This window comes from Erinaceus europaeus, chromosome 14 (assembly GCF_950295315.1).
Source record: "Erinaceus europaeus chromosome 14, mEriEur2.1, whole genome shotgun sequence".
NCBI classification, from domain to species: domain Eukaryota; kingdom Metazoa; phylum Chordata; class Mammalia; order Eulipotyphla; family Erinaceidae; genus Erinaceus; species Erinaceus europaeus.
In genome coordinates, this window is record NC_080175.1 from 66,274,345 (window position 1) to 66,287,451 (window position 13,107).

Genomic DNA, 13,107 nt, shown 5'->3' on the forward strand with positions numbered 1-13,107 from the left:
ATCTCTATCAAATAAATAAATAAATAAATAAATAAATAAATAAATACTTTTTTAAAACCCCAGCTATTTAGAGACTAGGTAGTGGCATGTTACAATGCGCAAGGACTGGGTTCAAGCATCCTCACCTGTAGGGCAAAAGCTTCAAGAGTGGTAAAGCAGAGCTGCAGGTGTCTCTCTCCCTATCTACTCTCTCCCCCCTCTAAATTTCTCTCTGCCTTTATCCAAAATAAGTAAATAAAATAAAACAGGATTTTAAAAAGATAATAAAGTCCAATATTGGGGTGGACAGAGAACTCACTGGGTGGAGCCAAGGCCTGTCTGTGTGACCCAGGTCTGAGTCTCAGAACCACATGGGGGTGGGGGGAGGCGGACAGACTAGACACTGGGGAAGATCCAGCACTAGGATATCTCTTTCTATCTAAATGAAGAAAGAAAATCTCTCACGTCACTGGAGAATATAATGCTCAGATCCTGTTCAGGAAACAAACTCTCAGTAGAGTGCACATATTACCATTCACAAGGACCAAAGTTCAAGCCCCTGGTCCCTACCTGCTGGCTTCATGAGCGGTGAAGCAGGGCTCAGGTGCCTCTCCTCTCTTCTCTACTTCCCTTCTTCTCTCCTCTCTTCTCCTCTCTTCTCCTCTCTTCTCCTCTCTTCTTCTCTCTTTTCCTTTCCTCTCCTCTCCTCTCCTCTCCTCTCCTCTCCTCTTCTCTTCTCTCCTCTTCTGTCCTCTCCTCTTCTGTCCTCTCTTCACTTCTCTCTCATTCTTTATCAAAAAGAAAGAAAGAAAGGGGGGAATATAGACTAAAGGAAAAGACTGTTTCTCTTTATTGTTATTATTTGTTTGCTCGCTTTTTTTTTTTTTTTTTACCAGAGCCCTGCTCAGCTCTGGCTTATGATGGTGTTGGGGATTGAACCTGGGACTGTGGAGCCTCATGCATGATTCTTTTTGCATCACCATGAAGCTATCTCCTCCCACCCAAATGTTCCCTGTGTTAAGGGTGCATATTTCTGATGGTTTGATTTAATCCAAAGGAAAAAAATCAAAGATGTGGGGGGGGTTGGTGGTGGGGAGAGGTGGGCTGGGGGTCTTTTATCTTGCAGATAATCTCTGATGAGTCCCCCCCTCCAGCTGTGATAAGGGTTTTTTTTTTCCTCCAGGATTATTGCTGGGCTCGGTGCCTGCACCATGAATCCACCATTTTCCCCCTTTTTTTTGTTGCCCTAGTTGTTGCAGCCTCGTTGCGGTTATTATTGCCATTGTTGACGTTGCTTTGTTGTTGGATAGGACAGAGAGAAACGGAGAAGAGAGGGAGGGGAAGACAGAGAGAGAGGGGAGAGAAAGATAGACACCTGCAGACCTGCTTCACCGCCGTGAAGCGACTCCCCTGCAGGTGGGGAGCCAGGGGCTCGAACCAGGATCCTTAAGCCGGTCCCTGCGCTTTGCGCCACGTGCGCTTAACCCACTGCACCACCACCCGACTCCCTGTGATAAGCTTTAATGAGCCTAGAGGTTGGGTCTGAAGAGCAGAGACCCAGCAGAGCTTGTTGATAGCAGGTGCACATCTTTGACATTCTGCACATGGACTCTGTGTGTGGGGGGGTGTGTGTGTGGGGATGATCTAGGGGAGGATGGCTGCCTTCACCTGAGAACAGGAGCTGTGGGGGCCCAGGAAGGTCACATGGAGGAGAGATCAGGGCAGCCCTGCAGGTAGGGGTTCCCACTGGCCTGAGTTCCTGTGAAGCTGGACTGGCTCCCTGTCTTACTGGGCTCCCCAGGTTCTGCCACACAGATTCCATGGGGGCCACAGGAGTCCACTTCCGTACAGCTGACTGTTTACAAGGAAATCACACTGTAGTTCTTACTGGCAAGTCGCCCTCCACCTCCTGGTGATTACTGCAGCACAGTGTTTGTTCTGTCTATTTTTAAATGTGTAAAGCATACGGGGTGCCTGGCACCCGTCCCCCCAGAAGAAAGTCACTGGAGCACCCAAGGAAAAAGAATGACACAGAGCTTTATTTGACAAGCTGATTTATTTAAAAATGAACTTAGCAGCTAATGGGATTTCAGAGAAGTCATTTCCCATGTATATTAACTTTTACTGCCTTTACTGAGACTGATAATTTCTTGAAAAATCTATCTACTTGTGTAAAGACAATCTATTCCTCAGAAACCAAGCCTCCCATCTTGATAGCAGCCAATATTTAGGCCCCACAATGACCACCTCTAGTGAGAGCTAACACACAACACATTTTCCTTTCTGAATACACATCATGATGGTCAACATTTGTCTCCCATAACTGAAAAAGAGTTATATTGTGACCACCTACTGTAACTAATGTAACTGGTAAGTGGCTGAGATAGTAACAAATAATACAAGTGAGTTGTTGATACTGTTTCTTAGGAGAATATCCCTAATGCTTTGACTTGTCTTTGCCAATAATTATTTTACTTCCTGAGGGTTTAATATATGGTTTTGAAGTTTGTGAGTAAAAATGCATGTGACAATTTCAACAGACTAATTCTGTATTTTTCTCGTAAACATAATAGGAGCAAGTCTACTTATCTGAATTACTGGTCAGGCTGTGGAGGGAACAGGCTCAGCCTGGGTGGTTGGCAGTCTATGTTCAGGTTCCCGCTGGATTGGCTCAGCCTCAGGTCACAGTAAGGGATGGTGGGCAGGAGATTAAAGGAGAAAGGAGGTGGCCAGAGAAGTGGCCTGGGAGGTGAATATAACATTGGACCCTCAAGCATAAGGTCTTGAGTTTGATCCCTGGCATTGCCTATACCAGAGTGACACTCTGGTTCTCTCGTTTCTAAGAAGAAAGGGAAGAAAGAAAGAAAGAAAGAAAGAGGAGGGAGGAAGGAAGGAAGGAAGGAAGGGAGGAAGAAAGAAAGAAAGAGAGGGAGAAAGGAACAAAGAAGCACTTGTATCCACCCACATCATGTATCTTTTTGCACTTGTCCACTCATTTTGTAAGGATGTGTTTCTATAAGGATTGTTGAAGACTGGGAGATGGCACATCCAGTGGAGAGCACATGTAATCGTGCCCAAGGACCAGAGTACTAGCCCCCTGTTCCCAGCTGCAGGGGGAAAGCTTCACAAGTGGTAAAGCAGGTCTGCAGGTGTCATTCTTTCCCTCTCCCTCTCTACCTCCCCCTCCTCTGTCAATTTCTATGAAAAATTAATAAATAAATTAATAATAATGATAACTAAGAGTCAAAGGGTATGAAAGACTTTAATTTTGCTACCAAGCCTGTCATATTTCTCCCATCATACTTCTCTTGCTCTCCTAAGAGTTTGCCTTCTGAACAGAAGGAGAATGCTTGCTCCTTCTTTCCATGTGCTCAGACAGAGAGGAAATGCAAGTTTCACTTCTGTAACTGGCTCTCAGAAACACTTCAGGCTGACCACCTTGTGCTTTTCCTGGCTTTTCTGCAAAACTGCTTACGAAAGACTTTCCATGTTGTTTGGGGAAGTAGTTCTAGTTCTAGGATGGTTTTGCTTTCAGAAAAGGTTAGGACAACTTGCCAGCTGCCAGAGAGGCTAGAATCCTCAAAGAAAGAAAGAAAGAAAGAAAGAAAGAGAGCGAGAGAGAGAGAAGGCAGGAGCGAGATGGAGAGAGAGAGAGATCACTTTAGGTATTCTTTCTTATCTGATTTTGCAAACTGTAAAATGTTAAGACAAATTGGCCTTTTGGTGGGGTGGGGGCCAGCTGGCAGAGCTAGGGAATCCTGGCCTGGCCTCAGGAAGTGGAAGTGATCTTCTGTCCCGTGAGCACAGGCTGATCTGTGTGAAGGGGATGCCAGACTTTCTCCAGCCACACTTGAGGCCAGAAAACACCTCCCCCTTCATCTTTCCTTTCTTTCTTCTGTTTTAAATTATTTTAGTCCCCAGGGTTATTGCTGGGAATCAGTGCCTACATAATTCTACCATGCCCAGAGGCCTTTTTTTTTTTTTTTACAGAGGGTGAGATATACAGAGATAAGGAGAAGTACCTGCAACACCATTCTACCACTTGTGAAGCTTTTTCCCTGTTTGTGGTGCTCGGGGGCATGAATCTAGGTCCTTTTTCTTTTTTTCTTTTTTTAATCTATTTATTTTTTAGGTAGAGGGAGAGATAAAGAGTGAAAGAGACCATAGCATCAAAGCTTCCTTCAGTACAGTGGGGGCTGGGCTTCAACCTGGGGCTCACACATGGCACAGCAACACACTATCCAAGTGAGCTATTTGAGATCACAGAGAAGCACCTGGGAGGGTTTTTTGTTTTGTTTTGCTTCCTTCCAGGCTTATTGCTGGGGCTCGGTGCCAGCACTATGATTCCACTGATCCTAGAAGCCATTTTTTTTTTTGTTGCCCTTATTGTTACTTTTATTGCTGTTGTTATTGCTGGATAGGACAGAGAGAAATTGAGAGAGGCTGGGAAGACAGAGAGGTGGAGAGAAACCTGCTTCACCACTTGCGAAGCAAGCCCCGTATAGGTGGGGAGTTGGGGGTTTGTCCCAGGACCCTTATGCTGGTCCTTGCGCTTCCTGCCATGTGCACTTAACCCACTGTGCTACCTCTGGGCCTCCCACCTGGGAGTTTTCAGAGTGCAGGTTCCTACAATTTAACTCTGAAGATATGATTTGGTTATTATTTTGGGGGGGCTCAAGGATGAGTATGTATATACGTGTGTGTGTGTGTGTGTGTATGTTGTGTGTATTTTACAAAGTCTTCAGATGAACTTTGTTCAGGTGCCAGATAAACCCCACTTTTAGAAAGTCTGCTTTAGGGATTTGGTGATACTTCATGGGTAGTGGGAGGAAATGAAAAGCTTTCTTTTCAAAATTGTCTTTTTTTTCATTTTTTTTCATTTTCTACTTTCTTGGTGTTTGTTTTCATAGAGACAAAGAGGAACAGAGGCAGAGAGAGCTAGAGAGAGAAAGAGAAAGATGTGACATTGGTGACAGTCCTACTTTTCCTCCAGTGCAGTGGGGCTGTGATTGAATCTGGGTTGTTCTCATGGTAAGGCCAAACACAACTGAGGTGAGCTGTTTTGCCCGTCCCCTCTGATTTCAATATTACTTCATCGAAGAAGTGTTTAGGTACAGGATTATTGTTGTTCACAAGGGTACATTTCTACATTTCTCCTTACCCTCCACCAAGTCATCCTGGTCTACCTTAGAAAACAGCTATCAGGGACTGGGCAGTGGTGCACCTGGTAGAGTGTGCATGTCACAGCACACAAGAACCTGGATTAGAACCCCCCCATCTGCAGGGGGGAAGCTTCAGGAATGGTGAAGCAGGTCTGTAAGTGTCTCTCTCCTTTTCTACCCCCCTCCCTTCTCAATTTCTCTATGTTTATCCAAATAAATTAATATATATATGTTTAGAAAACAGCTATTAAAATAATTGTGCTGCTGTTTCACTGGGTTTTTTTTTTTCTGGGTCCCATTAAGCAAACTACTTACATAGACTATTACTATTATTTTATTGCCATAACTGTTATTGCTGGGGCTGGGTGCCTGTATATGAATCCACAGCTATCTTTTTCATTTTTTATCCTTTTTTTTTTTGATAAGACAAAAGAAAAAGTTGAGAAGGGGGAATAGAGAGGGAGAGAGAGACACCTGTAGCACTGCTTCACTGATTGTGAAATGTCCCCCTCCAGGTAGGGACTTGAACCAGGGCAGTATGTGTGTCCTGGGCACATAGACTATTTTTTTAAAAAAAATTATAAACTTTACTGATAAGAAAAAAGCTCAAGTTTGAGAGACAGAGCAGCATCCTAGTACATGTGATGCTAGGGAGCTGACTCAGGACCTCTTGCTTTTAAACCCAGAGTACTTGCCACTGGGTCATCTCTAGGCACAGGTTAGTGGTTTCTGCCCATCCAGCACTTTTCCAGACAAGGGTGATGTCCTATTCCTACTGCCTGTCCCTGTCAAAGGAGTCCTGTTCTTTGTGCCTAAGCCCTCTGGTCCCCTTAGCCCAGCCGGGCCTCTGAAGCCTCCTCTAACCCCAGGACTGTCTCTTGCCAAGAAAGCAGCCTGTTAGGTTGGGAGGATGGGAGAGGGCCATACTGGTGTCCAGCCAGGACCGAGCTGATGTTATCTGCCTGCCATCAACCCAGTCGTGCCTTGGAGCTTGGACACCTGATTCTGTCAGCACACAAGATCCAAGATCCCATCTGCTCTGTGGGCAGGTCCCAGGAGCCAAACAGGCCTGCACGGCATTTACAGTGACCATGGCAGCAGTGAACAGGGCTGACTGATCTCCCTATATACAGCCTGAGCTTGGGAAGCCCAGATTTAATCAGAAGGTCACTACATGGGCAAGAAACCCGAGGAAGGGTGCTGATGTGCACAGCCAAGTTCCCTGGCAGCCTTAAGTCTGTATTCGTCTTCACGATTGAGAAGGCGGATCCTGTAGGCTTTAGGTCTCCTGAGACTAGTATTTATCCTGCTGGGTGGCTAATACCATCATCCACATTTCTCTCTGGCCAGACAGCCTTGCTCCCACTCTGAAGGGACTTGGCTTTCCCTGATTTCTATTTTTCCTTCCTTTCAGTCTACCTTTCTCTGTTTAGAGCTGATCCTTACTATCCTTTTCACATTTTATTTTATATTCTTAAATATTTTTATTTATTTATTTATTTATCAGAAATCGAGAGGGAAGGGAGTGATAGAGACGGAGAGAGACACCTGTAGCATTACTTCACCATTTATAAAGCTTTCCCCCTGCAGGCAGGGACTGGGGGCTTGAACCTAGACCCTTTCTCAATGTAATGTGTGTGCTCAACCAGGCACACCACAACTTGATCCCACCTTTGTCCATTTTCATCTCTTTTCTCCAAATTACTTCTTGGAGAGGGAGGGAGGGGCATGGGCTACATGTAGAGGGTCAGGCACTCTATAGTCTTCCTGCACTGTTTCTCTCTTTCTCATTAAAAAAAAAATTATTAGAACACTGTCTGATGATGGTGCTGGGGATTGAACCCAGAACCTCAGAGCCTCAGGCATAAAAGTCTTTTTGCAGAACTATTATGCTGTCACCTCAGCCATCTTGTTTTTGGGAGTTCAAGCTCACAGGCTCTTTAAACAGCACATTTTAACACATCCACTTCACACGCAGGCACCTACACTTCAAAGCAAGAAGCCCCTGAAATATAATCCATGCCCAAGGCAAAACAAACAGGTGTTTTGACAATTCTGCTTTTTTATTTTTTTCCCTGTTGGTTGAGGAATTGAACACTATCACAAGGCAGTCTACTGACAGATAAGGTTTAAAGGGACAAGTCTTGTCTGCTACAGCCTCATTTGTCGACGTTCTTCTTACTGCCAGCCCCATGACCAGAGTTGAGCTGACATAGGGAGGCAGTACAACCAGAGCATCCTGCTCAGACACTGCTCAGCCGGGACACACAGGGAGCCAGACAAGTGACTGTGCCGGCAGACTCTGGGCCTCTCCCTGCACACAGGCTTGAACCCATTTCCATTACACCACCTGTCAGCCTTTGACAAATCACTCCAGTGATGTGTTTGCCATCTAGCAGGCTGGCCGGGCACAGCAGACTTTTCATGCTGGATGAGTGTCTCCAGGACATGCTGGGCCCCTGACTGTTTCCAGTCTGTGCAGATGGGGGCCCAGGTTACCCAAGGCAGCAGGCTGCCCTGCAGCTGAGGCTGGATGGCTTAGTGGCTGGGCAGGCACCCCCACAGACCTGGCCAGGAGCCAGCTCCCAGGGAGGTTGTGCAGGGGCCCAGGACTTCCCAGTGAGGACACTGCATGCTCCAGAATCCAAGCCTCTCTGTCTGCTGTCCCTCCACGACAGGAGGGCCTTGGAGGACTGGTCAATGCAGCACAGTACAGCCGGGGATTCAGAGAAGTCCACCTACTCCTTTTCTTGTCTGATAAGGAGGTGCCATCACCAGACTTGAGGCAGCACCATGGTATGGAGATTAAGTCCATGAGGACCTCGACAGTGTCACAGCTACTGCTGTACTCCTTTAAAATGTTTCTGTATCTTTTATTCTTATAGAGATGAGCAGAAAAGGAAGGGGAGGGGGACAGAGAAGGAGAAAGGGAGAGAGAGTGAGATGCCTGCAGAGCTGCTCCACCATTCCTGAAGCTATCCTTCTGCAGGTGCAGACAGGGGATTGAACCCCAGTCCTTACTCTTGGTAACGTGTGCACTCAGCTGGACGAACTATCTCTCTTTTAAAATTTTGTTTTCTATTTTTAGAGCCGTGCTAGTACTATCAACACAACTACTACTAGTAGTACGATTACTGTTCATACTATGGGTACCAACATTATTAGCACTAGTAGTAATTCCTTTCTAAGTCATACCTTTTCACTTTAACCTGAATATTAATAGAAATCGAATGTCGGGGGCCAGGCTGTGGCACATCTGGTTAAGAGCATACGTTACAGTGCACAAGGACCCAGGTTCAAGCCCCTGGTCTCCACCTGCAGGGGGAAAGCTTCATGAGTGGTGAAGCAGTGCTGCAGGTGTCTCTCTGTCTCTCTCCCTCTCTTCCCGACCCCTCTCAATTTCTCTCTGTCTCTATCCAATTAAAAATAATAAAGTAAATAAAAATTAAATAAAAAAAGAAATCAAATGTCTTCTGGGACTTCAAAAACTATCAGAAAGGCTGTTGGGAGATACAATTTTTACTGATTCTCAAATATAACATCAACTTTAATCCTTTTTTTTTTTTCTTTTAACACAATTTGTGCTGACCTTGCATAGAGCTTAGATCTGAAAACCACATCTGACCTTTGCCACAGTCCCAGGGGAAGGGTGGGTCCAGTTGTGTGATATAAGCATGACTCACTCACTCATCTCAACATGGGGCCACTGCAGCCAATGCCTCAGAAGGTGGTGACCCGAAGGAAAGCCTAGCAGTTCTTTAATATATGGATGTTTAAAGTGTTTAGTTGCAACATATCAGCAGTGAATGGAAATATAAAGAAATGAAACAGTGGCTCTGGAGGGGGTGCAGTGGGGAAGGGCTGGACTCTTAATCATGTGTACCCACATCTGATACTGGTATCACATGTGCCAGAGTGATGCTCTGGTTCTCTTTTCCTCCCTCCAATCTTATAAATAAATAAGTCTTTAAAAAAAAAAAAGGCAAAAAACTCAAGTGGCCAGCAAAATAGCTCACCTGAATAGTGTGCTGCCATGTTTGCCACCCGGGTTTGAACCACAAGACCCATCTAAGTGAGGGATTGTGCTGCTGCCATAGGCCAAACTGTCTAAACACTCATGGAATGCCTAGGGCTGACAGTGAAATATACTCAGTGTTTCAGTACACCGAGCTTAGAGTTTACTGCAACTGAGTATTCTAGAATTGCTACAATAAGCTGCTTCTATTTTGCCTTTTCTGGTTATTTCTTTTGGCTTTCTTCCTAGTCCTCCCCTTCCACTTTGACAGAATCCAAGTTAAAACCTGAAAGGGGGGGGGGCAGTGTTGTGTGCCACTATCCAGAGAGGAGAGGTCAACAGTCCTCAAGCATCTGGTTTTCATCTGAGTGAAGGCTGGGACACGGGAATTTGAACTCTGTGGACCCAGTGTTGGCTTGGCAGTTACAGGGAGAAGAGAAACCTGGTCAGTGAGGAAAAGGAACTTTGGACTGTAAGGAAGAGAGCAACCAGAAAGAAATATGGGGGATAAAGGGCATGGGAGGAGGCCAGGGAGGAAAGAGATTAAACGAATTGGGAGTCATCCTAGCGCTGCCAGGTAGAAAGCAACGAAAATGAAAAGCTGGAGACAGAAATGATCTGGGAAAGGTTGTGATTCCTTTGTGAAATGGTAGGGTCTTGTGTTATCTGATCTGCACTAAGACATTTCACACACACACACAAGTTATTGTTGTTGAAAATCAAGGACAGGGGAAAAGGAGGCAGTAGAACTCTACTAAGTTTCTCTTCCTGGGAAAAGAGCAGCAGGTGTGAACGCAAAGTCAGAGTGTGTCTGTGGCTTGGGGGCTAGAGGGACAGCTCACCTGGTAGGGGGCCACTGTTTGAAGCCCAGCCTCAGGCTGGAGTCCTGGCACCCCACTCTTGGCACATTCAGTGCTGGGTTTGAAACTAATGCTTGTAAGTCAGCCACCCTACCTGAGATGCCACGTCCCTGATCGTCTTATTTCTTTGTACTATTATTTTTAGATTTGCTTATTAATTAATGAGGAGAGAGAAAAAACAAAACATCATTCTGGCACATTCGATGCCTTGGATTGAACTCAGAATCTCTAAATCCATAGGTCCAACTTTTTACCCACTGTGTTAACCTCCAAAGCCACAATTTTGCAAGCCCTAAATCCTTGGTTTCTAGGGCCGGCAAGATAGTTCACTTGGGAAGGACCCTATCTATGTGTGCTACCTGGGCTGAAATCACCAAGGGATCTTCAGTATTGTGGAGCCTCTCTTTGTGTCTTTATCTGAAAAAGATGGCCTGACATGGTGAAGCCCTAAATACGTCAAAAGGAAAAAAAAATCTTGTGAAACTTTTTACCAGATGGCCGATCACAACTACAAATGAAATTCTCAACTGCATCGTAACTGTTAGTTTGCATTTTCTATTGTTTAAAAACCATTTATTTATTTATTGGATAGAGACAGAGAAACTGAGATGGAAGAGGGAGGTAAGAGAGATATACTGCAGTACTGTTTCACCACTAGCGAAAGCCTCCCTGTCCCCATGGGGGGGGTGGGGGGGCGGCTGGGGGCCTCAACCCTGTCCTTACACATGGTAATGAGTGCATTCAACTTGGTGCACCACCACTGACACCGTTTTCCATTTGTACCCCGTTCCGTTCCCTATCATTTGGAATTCTTACAAGCTCAGAGGCCTGGCTCAGCACCTGCCTTAGTCAAGAAGGCGAGGTGGGAGCCTCACCTAATCACTGTCCACTAACCAATACTTAAAACTTTGCAACAATGTAGACCTCTGGCTCTGGGGAATCAGCAGTCATCTCTCACAGCAATCCCCCGCCTCCCAGGTTTGTAATCTGAGCTGAAGAATCATTGTTGTTTCAGCTTTTTAAATTTACCATTGCACCCACAATTCCTTTCTTTGAAAAAAAAATCGTCTATTCTTTATTTTACTTATTTTGGATACATATATTGAGAGGGAAGGGGGAGACAGCCTTGCTTCGCCACTCATGAGGTTTCCACTCTGTAGGTGGTGGCCTGGGGTTTGAACCCGGGGTCTTGAACATTTTAATATGTACGCCCTGATGCACCAAATTCGTTCCCCACCCCAATTCTGACACCCCCCAGGAAGGCCTGACTTAGGGTTAGCGCTCATCTGCATCAGACTGAAACACACACTGGCAGGGGCACTTGAGTGCAAATGTGGACCTCTGAGGCAATCCCAGGGCAAAAGGGATTCTAATTCAGCACATTTGTACTTGATGAAGAATGAAAACAACGGGGCCGGGCAGTGGTGCCAGGTTAAGCGCAAGACCTACCTGCGCAAGGATCCTGGTTTGAGCTCCTGGCTCCCCACCTGCAGAAGGTCGCTTTACAAGCAGTGAAGCAGGTCTGCAGGTCTCTCTCTCTCCTCCCCCTTTCAATTTCTCTCTGTCCTATCCGATTTAAAGAAAAAAAATGGCCTCCAGGAGAAGTAGATTCTTAGTGCCAGCACGGAGCCCCAGCAATAACCCTAGAAGCAAAAGAAAGAAAGAAAGAGAGAAAGAAAGAAAGAAAGAAAGAGAGAAAGAAAGAAATGCCTTGAGAACCTGGTTGCTTCTTGTTGTATTTGTTGCGATTACTTCAAACTATTTTGCTCAGAGAATCACAGGCATAAAAAAGATCATTTCCGAAAAAAAGAAAAACCAAAAAACCGAGTTCTGGCGAGTTCTGGGCAAAGCAGACAGAAAGGGGTGAGGGGGGTGGGTGGGGTGTTTGCTTTCTCCAAGTCTATTGACTGTTCAAGCTATTTTGGGGCCTTTGGCCATGTCAGCAAGTAACTTATGTTTATGGTTGATAAAATCGGAGCTAAACATTTGCCATTAACTACAGTTCAGAATCACCGAAAAAAAAAAAAAAATCTGTCATCTTCCTTCCAAAAAATTCGTTTCTCGTCCTCCCCAGGCCCAGAGCCTGCAGGGCATCGCCCCTCCCGGCTGAGCCCGGGGTCCCCGCCAGGGACGCTACCCCCGACTCCGCCCGCCTGCACCCCCCCCCGTCTCCATGGCGACAGCAGGCGGGGAGCGCCGCGGGCTGCTCACGCCCGGGGGGGGGTGGGTGGGGGGGCAGAGAAGGGGGCGCGCCCGAGAGATGGGGGTGGGAGGCCGGGGACGCGGGCGGGGTTCTGAGAAGGGGGGAGCTGGGGGCCACAGAGCTGAGGGCGGGGGGAGCAGGGGAGGGGGAGGGGTGTGTGGGGGAGGGGTGGGGGCCTGGAGGTGCGGGGGGAGGGGCGCTGGGGCCGGGGGCTCGCGGGGTGACTGGGTGGCGAGCGCCTGGCAGCCTCGCCAGTATGAGACGATCAGAGGCAAAGAGGTGGGTGGGGGGACCCCCAGCTCGGGGGTGTCCGTGGGCCCGTCTCGGGCGAGGCCCCGCAGGCGTAACTCGGCCCGGGTGAGGGGCGCAGCGCTGTTGTGGCTTCCGGTTCCCGGCCCGCGGAGGGGCAGAAAAGGGGCTTCCTCGGCGTTTCGAAACCCGCCGGGACAGCGCGAGGGGTGCGGCCCGGGGGTCACGGCCGAGCGCCCCGCCTGCCTCCCCACCCCCCGCGGCTGGCTCGGGGCCCCCGCGGGGCCGGGGGTGGCCAAGTGGGTGACCCGGGTACGGGGGATCCCGGCGGGGAACTGTGCGGGCAGGCGTGGTGACCCGGCGGGGGGCCAGGCCGAGCCAGGCGGCGAGGTCACCGGGAGGCGTCTGGGCGGGCGGGGCGCCGGCAGCTGGCCTGGCCGGGCCGGGCGGGGCGAGGCCGAGCGGCGCGCGTCTCGGGCTGCCTCCGGGGCGGGGCGCCAGCTGGGGCGCGGGGAGGCCGCCCGCGGTGACCCCCCCTCCGCCTGCGCCGACCCGCCCTGGAGCCTGGAGCGGCGCAGACGACGGCGGGCGGCGCGGAAGGAAGGCGGCGGGGGAGGGGCGGCACATCCTGTCTCGCCG

General features: G+C 48.1%; 1 long non-coding RNA gene across 1 annotated transcript in view; it reads right to left on the reverse strand.

The window, feature by feature from the left end:
- The window catches only part of LOC132532668 (uncharacterized), a 29,513-nt gene extending 17,232 nt beyond the window's left edge, over positions 1-12,281 (reverse strand). Inside the window, exon 1 of the long non-coding RNA XR_009544572.1 lies at positions 11,466-12,281. This is a non-coding gene — a long non-coding RNA (uncharacterized LOC132532668). The remainder of the gene's footprint in view (positions 1-11,465) is intronic.
- Positions 12,282-13,107: the final 826 nt, after the last annotated feature.